Source organism: Odocoileus virginianus, chromosome 20 (assembly GCF_023699985.2).
Source record: "Odocoileus virginianus isolate 20LAN1187 ecotype Illinois chromosome 20, Ovbor_1.2, whole genome shotgun sequence".
NCBI classification, from domain to species: Eukaryota; Metazoa; Chordata; class Mammalia; order Artiodactyla; family Cervidae; genus Odocoileus; species Odocoileus virginianus.
Genome location: NC_069693.1, coordinates 16,687,793 through 16,707,664, shown reverse-complemented (window position 1 = coordinate 16,707,664; position 19,872 = coordinate 16,687,793). Strand labels below are relative to the sequence as shown.

The window sequence follows — 19,872 nt, the reverse complement described above, 5'->3', positions numbered from 1 at the left end:
ATGGTCAGTGAATCTCGTCCATGTGTATGTCTTTGGCTTTTAAATAAATAAATTTTAAAAAGTAAAAACATCTGACTGCTGTGTTGAGAATAAATTAGTAGGGAGGCCAGTTAGGAATCCAGCACAGTAACCCAGAGAGATTCCCCTGCCCTCTGACAGTTGGAACATGTGGCCTAGACTTCCAGTGATAGAGATCTGTAATTTGGGGGCCTGTTTGGTCTCCTCAGTGGACTGTTCCTCTGGTGGAGGCTTCGATCCTATCACAATATTGCTTCTATCTTTTTTTTTTATGTTACAGTTTTTTGGCAGAGAGATATGTGGCATCTTAGCTCCCCAACCAGGGATCAAACCCACACCCCCTGCATTGGAAGGTGGAGTCTTAACCCCTGGACCACCAGGAAAGTCCCTGGCTGAGGCTTTAATGTATGCATTCAAATAGTTCAAAAATAAATAGAATTTCCAATTGCAGTCTGCTCCCCTTTTCTCACTGTCGCTCGGACTTACAGGTTACCCTCTTCACTTGCAGCTAGGTTGTTTCCAAGTTTTGCTGGTCCAAACAGTGTTGGAATGAGTCATTTAACAAGTAGGTGAATGTATCTGTAAGATTAATAACTGAGATTTTGGGTAATAGGAGACATGACTTCATAATTCTAATATGCCCGTGTCCTTTCCGATAGAGATTATAGCCATTTACATTCAGCCCGTTTTTCAGGATGTCTATTACCTTATATGGCCTTCTCTTGTGGACTCAGCTGGTAAAGAATCCGACTGCAATGTGGGAGACCTGGGATCGATCCCTGGGTTGGGAAGATCCCCTGGAGAAGGGAAAGGCTACCCACTCCAGTATTCTGGCCTGGAGAATTCCATGGACTGTATAGATCACGGGGTTGCAAAAAGTCGGAGAGGACTGAGTCACTTTCACTTTCACTTTTACCACACAGACTGTGGCAGTTCAAGTGGAATAACCTTTTCCCCACCCCTTCCCTTGCCCCCCCCCCCCCCCCACTCCCCAGATCTCTCTCCTCGCCCTCCAGCCGGGTCTGGGACGTGGGAGGCCCCTCTTCTTGAAATAGCGGCCACCTACTGCAGTGAAGGTGGCCCTCCTCTCGAGTAGCCAAGTCAGGGCTTGGGGGGCAGTGGGGAGGGGGCAGGCAGGAGGGTGAGCTCCCCCAACACCGAGAGCGGGGGAAGAGCCTGCAGTGCCCTGTGGACCATCTGCTGAGCCGTAGAGAGTGAGTAGCAGGCAGGCAGCGAGAAGGCGGCCCCAGGGAGCATGAGCCGCGCCTGGGCCTAGAGGAGAGCGGGCTGGGGCTGCGCTTCAAGGAGCTTACCAACGAGATGATGGTGACCACGAGCGGTAGGAAGGTGTTCCCGGTACTGAAGGTGCACATGTCCGGCCCAACGCCGTGTACTCCTTCCTGCTGGACTTCCAACCACTTAAAATACCTGAACCAGGAGTGTGTACCACGGAGCAAGCCTGAGCCGCAGACGCCCAGCTGCGTCTACATCTGCCCTGACTTGCCCAATTTCGGCGCACACTGGTTGAAGGCGCCTGTCCCCTTCAGCAAAATCAAGCTCTCCAACAAGCTCAATGGAGAGGGCTAGATCGTGTTAAACACTGCTTCCCAGGAGACCCAGTTCATGGCAGTGAGCACTTACCAAAATGAGGAGCTAGTAGCTCTTAAAATTTAATACAATCCCTTTGCAAAAGCTTTCCTTGATGCAAAGCGAAGAAGCGATCACAAAGATATGATGGAAAAACCAGGAGACAGCCAGTCATCTGAGTGCTGGCTGATTCCTGGAACCAGCACCCTGTGTCCACCGGCCACCCCCCAACCCTCAGTTCAGCGACCTCCTCTCACAGCCTTCCACGCATGGTTGGGAAAGGTACCTGGCTCTGAGGAACCACCATCCAGGAGACCCCTTACCCCAGCCCTTACGCAGCAGAACAATTCTTGAACCTTTTCTGACAATTCATCTGCATGTCCATGCTCCAACCCCTGACAACTGTCCAGCCTTGGAATGCCTGCCCACACCAGCATGCTCCCCATGGGTCCCAATGCTGGTCCTCCTATGGGCTCCAGCCAGTATGCCAGCCTGTGGTCTGTAAACAACGGCACGATCACCCTGGGCGCCCAGGTGGCAGGAGTGCCCGGCAGGCTGAGAGCCCAGTTCTTTCAAGGCTTCTCTGCTCACCTTGCCTCCCTCACCCATCTGGTCTCGGCACCCTCCTCCTTGGGGTCCCCGCTGTACGAAGGGGCTACCATAGCCAAAGACATTGCTGACAGCCTGTAGGATGCCCCAGCCCGCCTCCTGGCCTTGTGGATGTCCGTGTTGCCTCTGTCGATGTGAACCAGAGCCTGTGTCTTAAAGGAGGCAATGACTCTGCTGTGGCAGCAAGCGTTCATTTGATTGGCAGTCTCATGGGAAGAGGGAAGGAAACAAGGCCTGTCAACCCTCCCTTTAAATAAGAGGAAGATACATGTTCTGCTATTTACCTTATTTCATCCTCAGTGGCGGCAGTGCTGTCCTGGGTCCTTTATGTGCTGCACGTAAATTCAGGTGAAAGCAATGCAGGTGGCCTCACTCACCAGGATTCACAATAGCAATGACTTGCTAGCATCCAGAAACTGTTTTGCTTGCAACACATAGATGACTCTGGCCTATCAGAATTTGTAAACTCCCCCAGTCATACTCCAGTGAGATTAAAAAAAAAACCACACTTTTAGTTCTCCTCCCTGTGGCTTTTGAGTAGTTTTCAGGTTCCTTTTGTGGCAGGGGTCATAGTCAGAGTTCAGCTGTGACAGAATTAAATCATAGCTGGGGACAGCAGACTGGAGTTGAAATGACAGTGTCCAGCTCTGTCCAGTGGAATGTGTTTAATTTGACCATAGGTAGCTAATCTTTTGTATTGTTAAACCTACAACTGTTCATATTTTTCTTTTGACAAACTAGCCAGACACAATCAGCAGAAAGCATCTTCTGTAAAATAAAACCAACGTTAAAAAAAAAAAAAAAGGTTAAATGGATTATCTTTTTTCTGAATTTCCATCAGTTTCTTAGGATCATCTATATTATATTATTTTTTAAATTTTATTTATTTATTTCTATTTTTGGCTGTGCTAGGTCCAGGTTCCTGTGTAGGCTTTTCTGTAGTTTCAGAGAGCAGGGGCTAGTCTCCATTGCAGTGCACGGGCTTCTCTTGTTGCAGAACACAGGCTGTAGGGTGCACAGGCTTCAGTAGTGGCAACGTGTAGGCTCAGCAATTGAGACTTCCCAGCGGCTCCGTAGTTGTGGCGCATGGGCTAAGTTGCTCCGTGGCATGTGGGAGCTTCCTGGATCAGGGATCACCCACGTCTCCTGCATTGGCAGGCAGATTCTTTACCACTGAGCCACCAGGGAAGCCCAGATCATCTACATTTTAATTTGCTTCATGACTGGACCTTGCCTTTTTTCAACTTTTAGATTGTTTTTCCTTTATCTTTTTCATGTTTAATATATACAGAAGGATATGTGACTCATAATATGAATAAATGGACCTGTCACTTAACCCCAAAACTAGAGCATTTAACCAACAACCTGCATGTATGTATTACCACTCCTCTACTGCATTTCTCTGTGTGTGTGTGTGTGTGTGTGTGTGTGTGTGTGTGTGTATTAGTCATTCAGTCAAGTCTGAGTCTTTGCAGCTCATGGATTGTAGCCTGCCAAACTCCTCTGTCCATGGAATTCTCCAGGCAAGAATACTGGAGTGGGCTGCCAATCCCTTCTCCGTGGAATCTTCCCAACCCAGGGATGGGACATGGTCCCTACGCTGAAGGCAGATTCTTTACCATCTGAACCACCAGGAAAGCCCTTCCATTCACTTCTGCCTCAACCAAAAAGAAATCACTATCCTGAAATTTGTATTTTATCGTAGTTTTGGTTTTGTTGACAGTATTTTTCCATAGAGTTTCTAACTGTCTCTTGTACAGGTGTATATTCTCTGTTACTTGGAATCTATTTCATTTTTCTTGAGCTCACCAATTTTCAACTCTCATTAAGACCATTATTTCCTTGGATCTTTATTTATTCTATAGTTTTGTTTTGTTTTGTTTTCTTGGAGTTTCTGAATGTTCTATTTGGCTTGTATTTGTTGCCTTTATCACATAATAAAGTTTTCCCAAACTCTTAACCTTGAACTATCATTTGATTTAGCTTATGAAGGCTCCTTGTTTTCCTACAGCCATCATCCTATAATATTTTGCCATCCTGCTAAAATTCCAATATGTTGCTTTTGAGATCCTCAGGAAAATTAGGATCCTAGGATTCCTCTTCATTGCTCTCCTGGGTTAAAGTCACAGATCCTAGGATGTCATGTTTTCATTTTCTTGTTTGCTAGAATTCTTACTTTAGGGAGCATTCTTTAAAAGTATACAGGGCCAGATAGTATGATCTCTGTCACAACTTCCTCTTTTCTTATTTAACAACCTTTTAAAATATAAAAATCATTCTCAGCTCAATTGCTGACTGTTCATCTAACATGCAGCAGTGCTAAGTCTGATGCCAATTTGATTTTTTTTCCATGATAGATTATGTGTTTTTTCCTCTTTGGGGGTGAGGGGGGCTGGCTCAGGGCACAGTTTGTGGGGGTAACCCAACCAGAGATTGAATCCAGGTCATAGCAGTGAAAGCACTGAATCCTAACCACTAGACCACCAGGAAATTCCCATGTAGACCCCTTTGACTTAAAGATTTGTATCTTTCCTTTAGCTCTTTCTCTTACTACTTATTAGATAATATCTTTGATGCCACCCACTCTGTTCTTTCACTAAATCTCCCTCTTACTCAGATGTAAAAGTTGTCAAATCAGACTTTTGTGTTTCTTAGGTATTTTTACCAGGATTGTTAATCTTGGTAGTACACTTCCTGTAGTAGACTTTATACAAAAATCTGAGAATTCTTTCTTACCTCTCACTGGAAGGAAGTAGAAGAGTTGCCTTGCAGCTCTGGGTGTCACCAGGATTTGTCACCTGACAAATACTCTAAGGTGTATCTTTATTGTGCGAGTTGGATCATAAAGAAGGCCGAGCACTGTAGAATTGATGCTTTTGAACTGTGGTGCTGGAGAAGACTCTTGAGAGTCCCTTGGATGGCAAGGACATCAAACCAGTCAATCCTAAAGGAAATCAACCCTGAATATTCATTGGAAGGTATGATGCTGAAGCTGAAGCTCCAATACTTTGGACGTGAAGAACCAACTCATTGGAAAAGACCCTGATTCTGGGAAAGATTGAAGGCAGGAGGAGAAGGGGGCAACAGAGGATGAGATGGTTGGATAGCATCACTGATTCAATGGACATGCATTTGAGCAAATTCCAGGAGGCAGTGAAGGACAGGGAAGCCTGGTATGCTGTAGTCCATGGGGTTTCAAAGAATTGGACACAACTGAGTGACTGAACAACAATGGACAACAACAAATACTCCAAGGTAGATCTTTTTCATTGAGGTTTCTGAATTCCCAAGGGCTTCATTCAGAGGTGCCAGTGTTTCCAAATGCACAAATACTCTGTACCTGCAGAAAAGAATCTTCCTTTTATTGTTTGTTTTTCCGAGGAGTGTGTTGTCTAATTGTAGGTCACTTTAAAAGCAGTGAGAAACAAAATTGTTCACTGCTTGTTGTGCAGACACACCTTAGGTTAGTTTTCCTGTTTTTAAGTCCCCTTCTCATGCTTGCCATCTGTCTTATCTGCTATTTCAGTCTGAAGCATTTCAGAGTTTCAGACAAGCAGCTCCTCCTGCACAATAGTAACCCTGGGGTATGATGTCAGCATTCTTTTGTTCTTCCCTGGGTCACCATACTTCTTCCATCTGTCCTAATCGGTCTAGAAATTTGTTGAAACATACCTCACAGATTCCTCCCTGCCCTGTTGTATTTATATTCTAAATATCATTTTTGTCATTTACTGACTATTTAGTGTAGTCTTAAAGGTTGCTATTGTTCAGTTGATAAGTCACATCTGACTCTTTGTGATCCCATGGACTACAACACGCCAGGCTTCCCTGTCCTTCACCATCTCCTGGAGTCAGTTCAAATTCATGTCCATTGAGTTGGTGACGCCATCCAACTACTTCATCATCTGTTGCCCACTTCTTCTCTTGCCCTCAATCTTTCCCAGCATCAGTCTTTTCCAATGAGTCAGCTCTTTGCAGCAGATGGCCAAAATATTGGAGCTTAAGCTTCAGCATCAGTTTTTCCAATGAATATACAAAGTTGGTTTCCTTTACCATAGACTGGTTTGATGTCCTTGCTGTCAAGGGGACTCTCAAAAGTCTTCTCCAACATCACAGTTTGAAAGCATCAATTGTAGTCTTAAAGGAAAAAGATGGTAAACATCTGTATTTGGTAACTCTGTTTGCCTCTACTCTGGTGTAAAACACTGTCAACTCTTGCCTCTACAACTTTAATAACCTCTTTGTTGGCCACCCTCCATCCATACTGTACTCCTGCCATTCATTTTCTATGCAGTAACCAGGATGAACTTTTGGGAATACAAGTCTGATTGCCAGATTATATCACATGTCTTAGAGAAGGCATCTACACTTGATCTTAGCCAGAGAAGGCATCTAATATGAAGGCCTCAAGAGACTGTCCTACTGGAAATCATATCACTGCAGCTGCGGTCTGTAATGGATGTGATCATGGTGTCAAACAGCCAGACCCATGCTGCTCGCAAGAGCCAGCTCATGAGCAGGGCTTCTCTCACCCCACGGTCTCAATCCTGCTCTAGACCTCTGAGTCACAGATCTAAAAATAAGTTTCGGGGCTGAGCGCTAGCAGGGCAGGAGCACACCTCTGGTTCTGTGGCTAGCTGGTGTTTGGCAGGAGTGAGTCCACGTCCAGCACTGCTACTGCTCCAGACAGCCTGGAGATCTGGCTCAACTCTGGGAAGTACTAGGCCTTCCAAAACCTGCTCAAAACCTGGCACTGGGTTTGTCTGTAGCTGTGTATGATCAGAATCTCAGGGCTGTCCTCTGCAAGTATCTGAAGGGCTTCTTGACAAAGCAAGAAGTGCCAACCTTGTCCATTACTTACTATAACCGCTCCAGGGTATATTCCTGGGTCAGATGCCTCTCTATGTCTGGTTTCCTGGACTGTCTTTTTTCTTATTGGTTTGTTTGTTTGGGGTTGTTTTTTTTTTTTCCTTTGGTTGATTTTGGCTGTACTGTGCAGCATGCAGGATCTTAGTTCCCCATGCCTAAGGGGATCAAACCCATGCCTCCTACAGTGAAAGCACAGATTCTTAACCACTGGACCACCAGGAAAGTCCCATCCCAGACAGTCAGTGGGTTTGCTCTGCAGCTTTCATCATCCCGGGTTGTGACTTAATACTCAAAACATACCTCATGTCTGGGCCAGCTTACTTTTTCCTTCCAGCTGCTCCTTGGTTTAAATCTGGAAATCCTAGAGTCTTCAGACTTCCACTGAGCTGAGATAGACCACTGTCCTGGTGTCTATTCCTAGTACTGTCAGAAGATAGCTGCTTTTTCTTTTCCCAGAAATAGAAAGGAACTGTCAGACATGCTCATTTTTGCATTATTCCAATTTAAACTTACCTTGTTCACACTTAACTTAAGAGACAGGGAAGTATAGAATCAAGTGTTAGTGAGTGCAAGTAATGTCTGTAACAGCCAGCTACAGATGACTTGGCAATGCTGCACCCACAGAGACCATTGGTGGAAAGGCTGGCAGTATCCCAAAATTGCTGGCATGAGCCCCCATTTACCTAATGGAACAGCCTGACATCTTTTCACAAGTTATCCTCTCTATACCCCTGTGAACAAATGGAGTGTGCGCACAGTCGTCCGCTTTTCAAAATGGAAGAGGAAATTTTAAAAACTCAGAAAATTGGAAACAGATGGGAACTTCTTAGTTTAATAAAAGATACAAAAAATGTACACCAGCGGGGATTTCCTCGGTGGTCCAGTGGCTAAGACTCCGAGCACCCAGTGCAGGGGCCCTGCATTCAGTCCCTGGTCAGGGTACTAGATCCTGTGTGCTGCAACAAGATTCCACACACTACAATGGAGATTGAAGATCCTTCATGCTGCAACTCAGACTCAGAGCAACCAAATAAAATATAAATATATTTTTAAAAATATACGCCAGCATTACATATAATAGTGAAATGCTGAACGCTCCTCCTGTGATTGGTATCAATTATATTCAGCATTGCATTGGCTGTCCTAGCTAGAATGAAAAAGAAAGGTATTCATATAAAGATTGGGGGAAAGAGAAAATAATTATTTTTAACATGACACAGTGAGATAAATATAAAATCCAAACCTATCTACAAGCTGCTCCCATAAGTGAATTATCAGCATCTACAAAAATCACTTGTTTCTATGTAATTGGAAAATGAAAATTTAAAGTATTATCAAAAAATAAAATAAAATATTTATAATTTATAAATTATTTAATAATACTATTATAAAATAATATTATATAATATTATTTTATAATGTATTATAAATACATATATAATTGTATTAAAAAACCAAATGTCTAGAAATCTAATGAAAGATGTGCAATACCCCTACACAGGAAACTACAAAACATTTCTGAGAAAAAATAAGGGCATGTTTTCAGAACCTTGGAGTGGGCGAAGAGGACATAAAAAGTGATAACCATGAAAGAGAAACTGGACTTCATTAAGACTAAAGACTTGTTTTATCAAAAGATGTCAAGAGAGTGAAAATGAAAGCCACAGCCCAGGAGAAGATACTTGCTTTATGTAATATGAGTCCACCTGCCAATGCAGGAGACAGATTTGATCCCTGGTCCAGGAAGATCCCACATGCTGTGGAGCAAGTGAGCAGGTATACCACAACTATTAAGCCTGTGCTCCACAGCCCAAGAGCCACAACTGCTGAGCCCACAAGCTGCAACTACTGAAGCCTAAGCGCCCTAGAGTCTGTGCTCAACAAGAGAAGCCACTGCAAGGAGAAGCCCTCACACCACAACTAGAGAGGAGCCCCCACTCACTGCAACTAGAGAAAAGAATGAGCGGCAATGAAGAACCAGCATAGCTGGAAAAAAAAAAAACCCACAATGAGGGACTTGCCTGGTGGTCCCAGCGCTTTCACTGCTGGGGCCTGGGTTTAATCCCTGGTTGAGGAACTAAGATCTTGGAAGCTGTACGGCCAGCCAAAAAAAAATAAAAATAAAAGCACAATGAGATGCCATTCAAACCACCACAAGAGAGACTTAAACATTTATATATATATATATATATATATTTAATTTATTTTTGGTTGTCCTGGGTCTTCCTTGCTGCTTCATCACTGCTAGGGCTTTCTATAGTCTCAGTGGGCTGGGGCTCCCCTTTTGCTGCGGTGCACGAGCTCACTGTGGTGGCTTCCCTTGTTGCGGAGCACAGGCTGTAGGCCCGAGGCCTCTGTAGTTGCGATTCACGGGCTCAGTAATTGTGGTACATGGGCTTAGTTGCTCTATAGCATATGGAACCTTCCCAGACCAGGGAGCGAACCTGTGTCCCCTGCACTGGCAGGCAGATTCTTATCCACTCTATCACCGGAAAAGTCCGACAGAAACTTTCTTTAAAAGATGTAATATCAAGTGTTGGTGAGGACATGGAGAACCTGGGACTTTCACACTTTAATGGTAGGAGGGTAAATCAGTACAACCATTTTGAAAAACAAATGAGCAGGATCTACTAAAACTAAATATGAAAAAATAAAAAGTTAAATTTATATATTTATGACCAGCACTTTCACTGTTGGGTATATACCCAGTAGAAATGATTGGCTTATGTCCACCAAAAGACATGTAAGAATGTCATAGTTTAAGTCATAATAGCCAAAACCTGGAAATAAATGTCTAGCAACAGTAGAATGAACAAATAGTGGTATACAATGGAATACAGTGAAAAAAATAAGAACTTGCTTTATGCAACATAAATCTCACAGATGACATGATGAGTGAAAGAAACCAAATACAGAAAAGTATGTACTGTACAGTTACATACATCTATATAAAACTCATAAAAAAGCAAAACTAACTTATGATGATGGAGTTTAGTAGTTACATTTGGAGGAGGTAGGGCTTGCTAATGTATTTATATCTTGGCTGGAGTGATGGTTACAGTACATAAGTGAAAATTTGAACTGTGCTCTTAAGATTTGTGTACTTTATGTAAATTAAATATTATTATAAACACTAAACTTCCCTAGTGGTCCAGTGGCTGACTCTGCACTCCCAATTCAGGGTGATGCTGCTGCTGCTGCTGCTAAGTCGCTTCAGTCATGTCCAACTCTGTGCAACCCCATAGACGGCAGTCCACCAGGCTCCCCCGTCCCTGGGATTCTCCAGGCAAGAACACTGGAGTGGAGTGCCATTTCCTTCTCCAATGCATGAAAGGGAAAAGTGAAAGTGAAGTTGCTCAGTCATGTCTGACTCTTAGCGACCCCATGGACTACAGCCTACCAGACTCCTCCTCCATGGGATTTTCCAGGCAAGAGTACTGGAGTGGGTTGCCATTGCCTTCTCCACCAATGCAGGGTACCCGGGTTCAATCCCTGATCAGAGAACTAGATCCCACATGCTACAACTAAGACCCAGCACAGCCAAATAAATAATTTTTTTAAATGCTATATGGAAGGGGACCTTAGATTCTCTCTATTGCTCTGCCCTCTGAGGTCAAATCAGATCCCTGAGCGCCTTGCTGACTCCCTCTTCCTCTGCCCTCACCACCCCAGCACTATGGAAACACAAATTTTTACAACTCTCCAGCAACTTCCTGTTTCTCTTAAGAAAGTGTTCCATCCTTCCTAGGCTGCCTTACTTGATCTAGTCACTAGATCAAGTGACTAGATCAAGTGACAAAAGCTAAGAGAACCACCCTTAGCTTTTCTTTAGTGCCAGATTCCAAAATGAGCCAAATTCCAAAGGCCTTTGCAGTTCCTTTCACCTGGAGGTCTCTTCCCCAACTAATTGCATCTCATTCTTCAAATGTCAGTTTAAATATTACATTTTCAGGGATGCCTTCCAGGTCCTTCCAGAATGTGTTAAGGTCTCCTTGACTACTTTTCTTCACTGCAACGTGTCCTCACTGTGTTTGCAGGTTTATGTTTACCTTCATCTTCATCATTTTGGCTTGTGGGGAAGGATCACTTTTGTCTTATTCGCCACTCCATCCCCTGTACCTGGCACTGTGCCTGACCTGTGGTAGGTGCTTAGCAACTTGTTGAATAAAGGAGCAAGTTACTTCACGAATGCCTGCCGTTTGCTGTATGCAGTGCCAAGTGCTGCAGCTACGGCTGAATATGAGATGAATATCACCCAAGCTGACAGTTCAGGAGGGGCAAAACATAACTGCTTTGGGAGGTAAATACTATGACTGGGAAAACAGAGAGTTTTGGATTTCAGAGAAGGCTTCCTAGAGGCTTCCTTGAGGTCATGCTTTCAAAAAATTTAAAGAGCCCCACAACTAGCGGCCTGTTCTGGGAGGGGACCACGCTTGTGACAGATTCTGGACGCATGGTTGTCTTGGATCTGCCTATACCTAGGCTCCCCAGGTGGTGCTAGTGGTAAAGAAGCTGTCTGCCAATGCAGGTTAGTTGTAACAGATGCAGGTTCGATCCCTGGGTCAGAAAGACTCCCTGGAGGAGGGCATAGCAACCCACCCCACTATTCATGCCTGGAAAATCCCATGGACAGAGGAGCCTGGTGGGCTACAGTCCATGGTGTCACGCAGAGCTGGATATGACTGAAGCAACTTAGCAAGCACGCACGTGCCTGTGCAGAAGTGGAAACTGCTCAACATTGTTCATTTGATGAGATCACAGAATTTTTGAGAAGTAATCCCATTTCTTCTTACTGATCTAATAGGCTTTATGTGAGATAAAGTTTTACTTTCAGGGTTTCTTCATATATGTTTAAGGTGACCTGGCTCCCTTTCAAGAAGTACAATCTCTTTTTCTGGATGGGTATGAAGGTCACACGGTTCATTTTATGGAATCTAAGTTCCCCCACCAGGAATCAAACCCTGGCCCCAGCAGTGAAAGAGCCAAGTCCCTAACCATCAGGGAATTCCCTCGATGATTCTTATAAGTAAGCAAAAGGTGGCTTTTAGTTTCATCAGCTCCTTCTGAGAGCCTCATTGTAATCTCAGAACTGGATAGAGCTGCCCAGACTCATTTGTTGCAGTGTGGAGTGAGCATAGTTCATTATTTTGCACTGTAACAGCAATGTTTCATGGTAGTGAAATCATTGTAAGTTAAGAGCCAAATTTTAGTTTATAAACTCAGCCTTTTCTCAAATATTTCTAGTAACTTGGCTTCAAAGTGATATTTGGTTCTGTCCAGTTTTGCCCCTAAATGGAAAGCATGAATATTTGGCAGCTGTGTGGGTTAAGGTTAAGGTTAGGCACAACACTGCTGAGCAGTGAGAAAACAGAAAACCGGAGCTCTGGCCCTTAGCCCATCTCCCTGTGGAGTGAGTGGTGAAAAACCCCTTTGACTGTTCACCACTCACACACACTGCTCTCTGACCTAGCTGAATACCTGGTGCCCCAAAGTCCACATGGGAGGCATCCAGACTCATGGGAGTCTGGTGCATGTGGTCCTACCATCCAGCACCTACATCAAACTTGAGTCCACCTCTTGGGTGGGATCCAGGCTCTGTGACCAGCGCCCAAGCTTGCACAAGTCACCACTGACACCAGAAACTCAGCCAGTGGCAGCTTTACTGTCCCTGCTTGCTAGAAATTGAAGACCCAATTGAAATGCCCCAAATGAACTGTAACTAGAGGGTGTGTGTGCTTGCTAAGCTGATTCAGTCGTGTCCGACTCTTTGCGACCCCAGGGACTATAGCCAGCCAGTCTCCTCTGTCCATGAGATTCTCTAGGCAAGAATACTGGAGTGGGTTGCCATGTCCTACTCCAGGGGATCTTCCCAACTTAGGGATCAAGCCTGCGTGTCCCATTCTCCTGCATTGACCGGCGTGTTCTTTACCACTAGTGCCTCCTGGGAAACAGCAACTAGAGGGCTGCTGCTGCTGCTGCTGCTAAGTTGCTTTAGTCGTGTCCGACTCTGTGCGACCCCATAGATGTCAGCCCACCAGGCTCCCCCATCCCTGGGATTCTCCAGGCAAGGACATTGGAGTGGGTTACCATTTCTGGCAACCACATGTAAAAAAAAATCTGAGTGGAGACCTATAATAAGTTCAGAGTTGGGTTGGAAGACTTTGGCATTACACGTTGAAGAAATGAGGGGACTTCCCTGGTGGTCTAATGGCTAAGTCTCCGCATTCCCAACATAGGGGCCTGGGTTTGATCCCTGGTCAGGGAACTAGATCCCACATGCCATGACTAAAAGTTTGCATGCCGCAACTAAAGATCCTGCGTGCTGCAACTAAGAGCTGGCAAAGCCAAATAGATAAATAAATAAAAATAAATATTGAAAAAGGAAAGAAAGAAATGGAGGAAACAGCCTAGTCCCTGAGGTGCTCCTTCCCACTGAGCCCAGAGGGAGCAGACAAGTTGCAGGGTAGGAGCTTGTAAGTTACTCCCAAGCATCAGGACCGTTGCCAGGGACAGCCATTCTAGTGGCCACAGTGCTCTTTTTGTTTTGACTAATAAATCCCCTCTTGTTTCTGTGACAATGAGTTGTGGTTATTACATCTTGATAACCAAAAGGAGAGTCCACCCGCACTCAGGACAGGGGACAGAGTTCTGGTTTCTTCAACCACAGCTTCAACATCTGGGGGACTCAGGACCCTCGATCTTGGCCCCCTTGTAGATTTACAAACCACATGTATGAGGGAATTCTCATACATATAATTGTTCAGAACTCCCAAGTTTTCAAGTTTGAACTCATCACAAGGCCATAGAACCAACTGTGCAAACTACCCTCCTGCAGTTCTTGAGAGCACATCTTTCTTCTTTTTATTATATTTATTTATTGTTAATTGATTGATGATTGCTTTACAGTATTGGTTTGATTTTTGCCATACATCAACATGAATTAGCTATAGGTGTACATATGTCCCCTCCCTCTTGTATCTCCCTCCCGCCTCCCACCCTTTCCCGCCCCTTTAGGTTGTTACAGAGCCCGGGTTTGAGTTCCCTGAGTCATGCAGCAAATTCCTACGGGCTGTCTGTTTCACATAAGGTCGTGTATATGCTTCCGTGCTACTGAGGGCACATCTTTCTGGATCAAGACCACAGCGTGGATCTTCTGAGCTAGGGTGGTGCCCATCAGCAGGTCCACATACCAGAACCTGAGGAGAGACAGACCTTGGCTGTCAGCATCGAATGGACCGGAGCTGCCCCTCGTTTGCAGGATAACTTGACCTCGAAGCTGTGCAGACTTTCTGTCTCCACCAACACCTTGCCTGGTTCCCTCTTCAACACATCTTTTCTTCCTTTCCTGGTCCTAAGTCCTTGGACCCCCGGCAGTCTATGAGTTCTAGAAAACATCCATTGCCATTGTGCAGACCTTCACAGCTGATGACTGGTGAGCACAGCCTCTAGGGTGGCCCCTAGGGCATTCAGCAGCTACTCCTCCCTCACCCCACACACATCCAGCCCCCTCTGCTTCACCAAGCCCAGGAGAGCCCTCAAGGAGTCCCCCGGCAGCTCCTCTTGCCTACGTAGTGCCAGGCATCCTCTCCTGGCTGCAGGGGCAAGGGACTGGACTCCTGGGGTCCAGCCCATCCATCAGGGATCTCCTAGGCTCCTGGCCAGCCCCAGATCCTCAGAATGATCAAAGGCAACCTGGGATCTGAGAGGTGGGGGTAAGACAAGATGGCTCAACCTGGGAAGGGCCTCTTGGCCACAGCCCAGTCATTTCCAGCTAGTGGGGGTGGGGGTGGGGGTGGAGAAAGAGCAGCAGGATGTTCAAATGGTTACAGGGGAAAGGGAGGGGTGCGGAGCGACTTCCTCAGGGAGACGATCTGGAGACTGGGGAAGTTTCCCTTTTGGCACATGACCCATGAAGCCCTCACCCCCTTTCCTGCCTGGTCCACACCACCCAATAGACTGGGGCTGGCCTCGCCCCAGCCTCTGTCTCCATACCCAGCAGTCAGCCAGTCGCTCTGTGCCCAGAACGTCTGGCCAACCCTCTTCAGACTGGCTCCCAAATCCCATGGATTCTTGGATGCCAATACCATTCCTGGGGCTCACAGCCCATCTTACAACTTTCACATTCTGCCCAAGGGAGACCAACAAGGTGAAGGAGGAAAATTACTCTCTAAACTCAACCCCACAGCCCCTGCCCACTGTGCCCCCCTCCCCTGCCCAACCACTGCCACCAAGAACACTTGGCTATGAAAACTCCTTCCCTGCAGGATCTTCCTTCAGACACGCCCACTAAAACCAACATGTAAGAGCCCAGCCTGGAAGCCCTGGCTCCGACTGCACAAACAGCGCACAAACCAACCGTAATAACTTTGGCTGCTTAAGAAAATCAGTTCTCTAATCCCTTCTGAGCCCCTCTCTGTGGGATGCTCCTATTCTGCAGCTCTTCTGATGTTAGGAATGTGGAACCCTTGTGAAAGCTAGACTGAGCAAATCAGCTTCGTTTTTCTTAACAAGAGGAGGAATCTCAGGTCAAGGCCAAGGTGCATCTCTGGCCCATCTCACTGACGCAGGGCTCCTTAGCCACTTGAGGGGCTCCTGACATCCTGTTCTGCTCACTCCTCCCAGAGAACAACCTCTGAAGCTCTCTTCCCTTCTACAGGGTCTGACTCCAACTCTACCTCTAAATCAATACACAGGAGGGCTGGTGGATTCAGGGAGAGGTCTTGTTTCCCGGCCTGAGCCTTTTTGACTTCCTGAGTGGCAAACTCAGGTGTTTGTCTGGTGGTCTTTGACACACCCATCCCCCTGTGCATGCTGAGGCTCTAACCACAGACCTCTCTGCAGAGCTGGAGGATCACAGCTTTTGGTCCCGAGGATGTGGGGGCTCCAGGAGGGTCGAGCCTCCACCTCTAGATGTGTGGGCTCCATTCTCTTTTCTTGGCACTCTGCTGCAAGGGAGCTTGGAATAGAGAGGTGACATGAAGTGACTCTTGAGAGTCCCTTGGATAACAAGGAGATCAAACCTGTCAATCCTAAAGGAAATTGACCCTGAATGTTCATTGGAAGGATGGATGCTGAAGCTGAAGCTCCAGTACTTTGGCCACCTGATGCGAAAGCCGGCTCACTGGAAAAAACCTTGATGCTGGGAAAGATTACAGGCAAAATGAGAAAGGGGTGGCAGAGGATGAGATGGTTAGATACTATAGCATTACCGGCTCAAGGGACATGAATTTGAGCAAACTCCAGGAGACAGTGAAGGACAGAGGAGCCTGATATGCTGCAGTCCACGAGGTCGCAAAAAGTGGGACAATAGTAACTGAATGATAACAACAATGAAGTGATAAATGTCTCAAACCTGTGTGGTGGGTCCATGGGTGTTTTTTCCCTTCCTCTCTATATCTGTGTGGTTGGATGAATGAAAATAAGTATCACACCCTCTAGGAGGTACATATGATAGATAGGTGTGCTCACAAAGCAGACTTAATATATCCACAATACAAAATGTCTTCAGGTAAGCCTGGGAGATCCAGGACAGCCTGGTGCCCAGAGCACCCCAGAGGCCACCAAAGTATCCCCATAATTGGTAGTGTCCATACTAAATCCCAACAAGAAGTGCAGACATGGCTGAATGGGTCTCTGGAAACTCCTGGCCCAGGACTGAAGTCTAGAGAAAGGCCCAGATGGTGCCAGGCATGAGTGGTTTCCAGGATGTTACTCTGGGACCGAGAGTGAAGTGAGAAACAGTGGTTGGGTGTGTGGGTCAGAGCCTACCGGGGGAGCCCCTTTAAAGCCCCATCCAGTGTTTACCAGGTGCCTTTAGGCATGGCCGCTGGAGGCTTTGGGGGTCTGCAATAGAAGTGAGGAGAAAAATGGGAGCTAGGAGAATGTTCAAACAAGAAATGGGCTTATCCTGAGACTGCAGGAGCCACATTTGGCTCACTCAGAAGCCAGGCACCATTGGGACCTCCCCCGTGGTCCAGTGGTTAAGATCCCTTGCTTCCACTGCAGGCACCATCATCTCTGATTCCTTTTCCAGCCTACATAGGTGTGGTGACACCAGCACCCAGACACACTTCCTCCAACTTCGCTGTCCTCTTCCACATCACATCCCCTCTCCTGTAGCTTGAGTTCCACAGCCCATTATGTCAGTAACACTAGCTCCTCTCTCTGTTATTCAAGACCTAAGTGAATCCTTGTTCATCTTCTTCACTTTTACCTGAAAACTGCTGGGACAAGTCACTTAAGTAGGAAAGAAGGCTCTGTCCATCTGAAATAAACCATCAGTACAATTCATAAATTCTACCACATATTCCCTTTCTGCTTTCAGACCTTTTTCACTCTCCTCATACCTCTGTCCCTGGGCTCCCCTCACTCTTTACTGCAAGCTGAGGTAAACCCATGGCCAAGCATTTTAAAACCCCTCCAGCCTTTTCAGAACCTCACAAGATGAATCACATCATCTTTCTACTGTATACTCAGCCTCTTTCTGTCAACCAGAATTTTTATCTCTGACACTGAAACATGCTTAAGTTTCTCCACCTTAAAAAACAAACCATGGACTTCCTTGGTGGCCCATGGGAAAGAATCCATCTGCCAATGCAGGGGACACAGGTTCGACCCCTGGTCCAGGAAGATACCACATGCCATGGGGCCACTAAGCCCATGTTCCACAACTACTAAAGCCCATGCACCCTAGAGCCTGTGCTTTGCAAGAGAAGTCACCACAATGAGAACCCATACATCACAACTAGAGAGTAGCTCCAGCTCACCATGCCAAGAGAAAGCTACATGCAGCAATGAAGACCCAGTGCAACCATAAATAAATAATTTTCTCAATCTACACTCACCTTTAGCTTCATTAGCCCCCTAAGCCCCAGTGACATCTCCAGCTCTTACCTAAGCTCCAGAGTTCCACCTCAGCTGCCTACTTGGTGTGTCTTCTTTCACAAGATATTATGTTCACAAGGGTACTCATGACCTTCTTCCTCTCTTCCTCACTTCCAAATGTGGTCTTCAGGAGCTTCCCCACACTGAGTGTCACCACTCCAATGGCTCATCCCAGAGACCCAGGAGAGATTTAGGATTCCCTCCTCTTTCTGATCCTCCATGTCTAGTTCACCACTGACTTTATTCCCTGTTGGCACTCCCATAGTATGTGAATGACTTTCAAAGCGAGAGTCACACACTTACTAATGTAAGAAGGCAATCTATTGGAGTAAAGGAAGAAAATATTAGAACTTAAGACTTATCTCTTCCAAAACTTTTTATGTATGTTTCATAACATAAGCAGTATATTAGTAGTGTATTACATCTATATAAGTTGTAAGTAACATAAAGCTGCGTGATATTCAAATGTTTTCAAGAACAAAAAAAATGTGCAGGTCCTGGTCTAAACGAGGATCACCTTTTGCAAAAAAAAAAAAAGGAAATAGACTCCTTACTGATCTCCACATCCATCCACCTAGCTTGGTAAAATATACATAAAATGCGCCATTTTAATCATGTATAAGTGACCGCTTTGTGGCATTAAGTACATTCACACTGTTGTGCAATCACCACCTCATCCATCTGCAGAACTTTCTCATCTTCCCAACTCACAATTCTGTTCTATTTATTTATTGGCTGCACCATGCAGCATGTGGGATCTTGTTACCCAACTAGGGAATGAACCTGCACCCCCTGCATTGGAAGCATGGAGTCAACCCTAACTGGATCATTTAGGAAAGTCCCTCTCTGTACCCATTAATTAAAAACTCTGAATGCTCAAATGCTCCCCTCCTCCCAGTCCCTGACAACTACCATTCTACTTTCTCTCTCCATGAACTTGACTCTTCTAGGTACCTCATTTAAGTGGAATTATAGAATATTTGTCCTTTTGTGATTGGCTTCTTTCACTTAGCATAATGTCTTCAGTTTATCCTTTTGTAGCATGTGTCAGAATTCCCTTCCTTTTTAAGGCTAAATAATAGTCCATTGAATGGATATACCTTATTTTGTTCATCCAGTTCATGCATTGACAGACACTGGGTTGCTTCCACCTTTTTGACTTTTATGAATAATATTGCTATTAACATGGGCATACAAATCTATGTCCACTCTTGCCTCTCCTTTCTAGTCCTTCTCCACAATATAGCCCAAGTAATCCTTTTAAACCCACAAGTATGGTCAAATCACCCCTTGCTCTCAAGAAAAATTTTCTCATCACCTTAGTTTCTTGAACATAAAGCCACTGAAAACACCTGCCGTTACTTCTGCAATAATATCCTTTCCTCCCTGCTTCTTCAATCCTCCCCACCTTAGGACCTTAACTCCTGCTCTTGTCCTAAGGGAAGAATCCTCTGGTCACTCTCTCTCCTTCACTAGGTCAGGGGACTCTCTCCCTCCCTCATCAACTTTCCCCTCCTGGCACTTGTCTCAGTTGGCACTGTATCATCAAGCGCATTTATAACAATTATTATGTTTCCATCGCTGGAGAATAAATGTATGAGGGAGAGGGCACTATCCAGTTCCTATAGCGCCTTCCAAGACCAGGCAGCTAATACGCGCTCAATTTCTCAGTAATTAATTTTAACAATAAATCTCTGTGGACGCAGCTGACCCCTCCCGCCCAGAGGCCAAGTCACAGTACAGAAACTGGGTGGCTCTGGCCGCCGGTCCTCGAGCCCACCTTGGCTCTCCCACTTGGAGGTCGGGACGGAGGTGCAGGGCCGCCTGCGCCCCCCGCTCGCGCAGCGCGTTGCGAGGGGGGGTCGGCTCCCAGCAGCTGGGTCCTCAGCCACCCGCCGTCCGCCT

At 45.8% G+C, this 19,872-nt stretch overlaps 1 pseudogene; it reads left to right on the top strand.

Annotated features, from left to right (window-relative positions):
* LOC110139708 (T-box transcription factor T pseudogene) lies at positions 1-4,174 on the top strand (annotated as a pseudogene).
* The last annotated feature ends 15,698 nt before the right edge of the window (positions 4,175-19,872 follow it).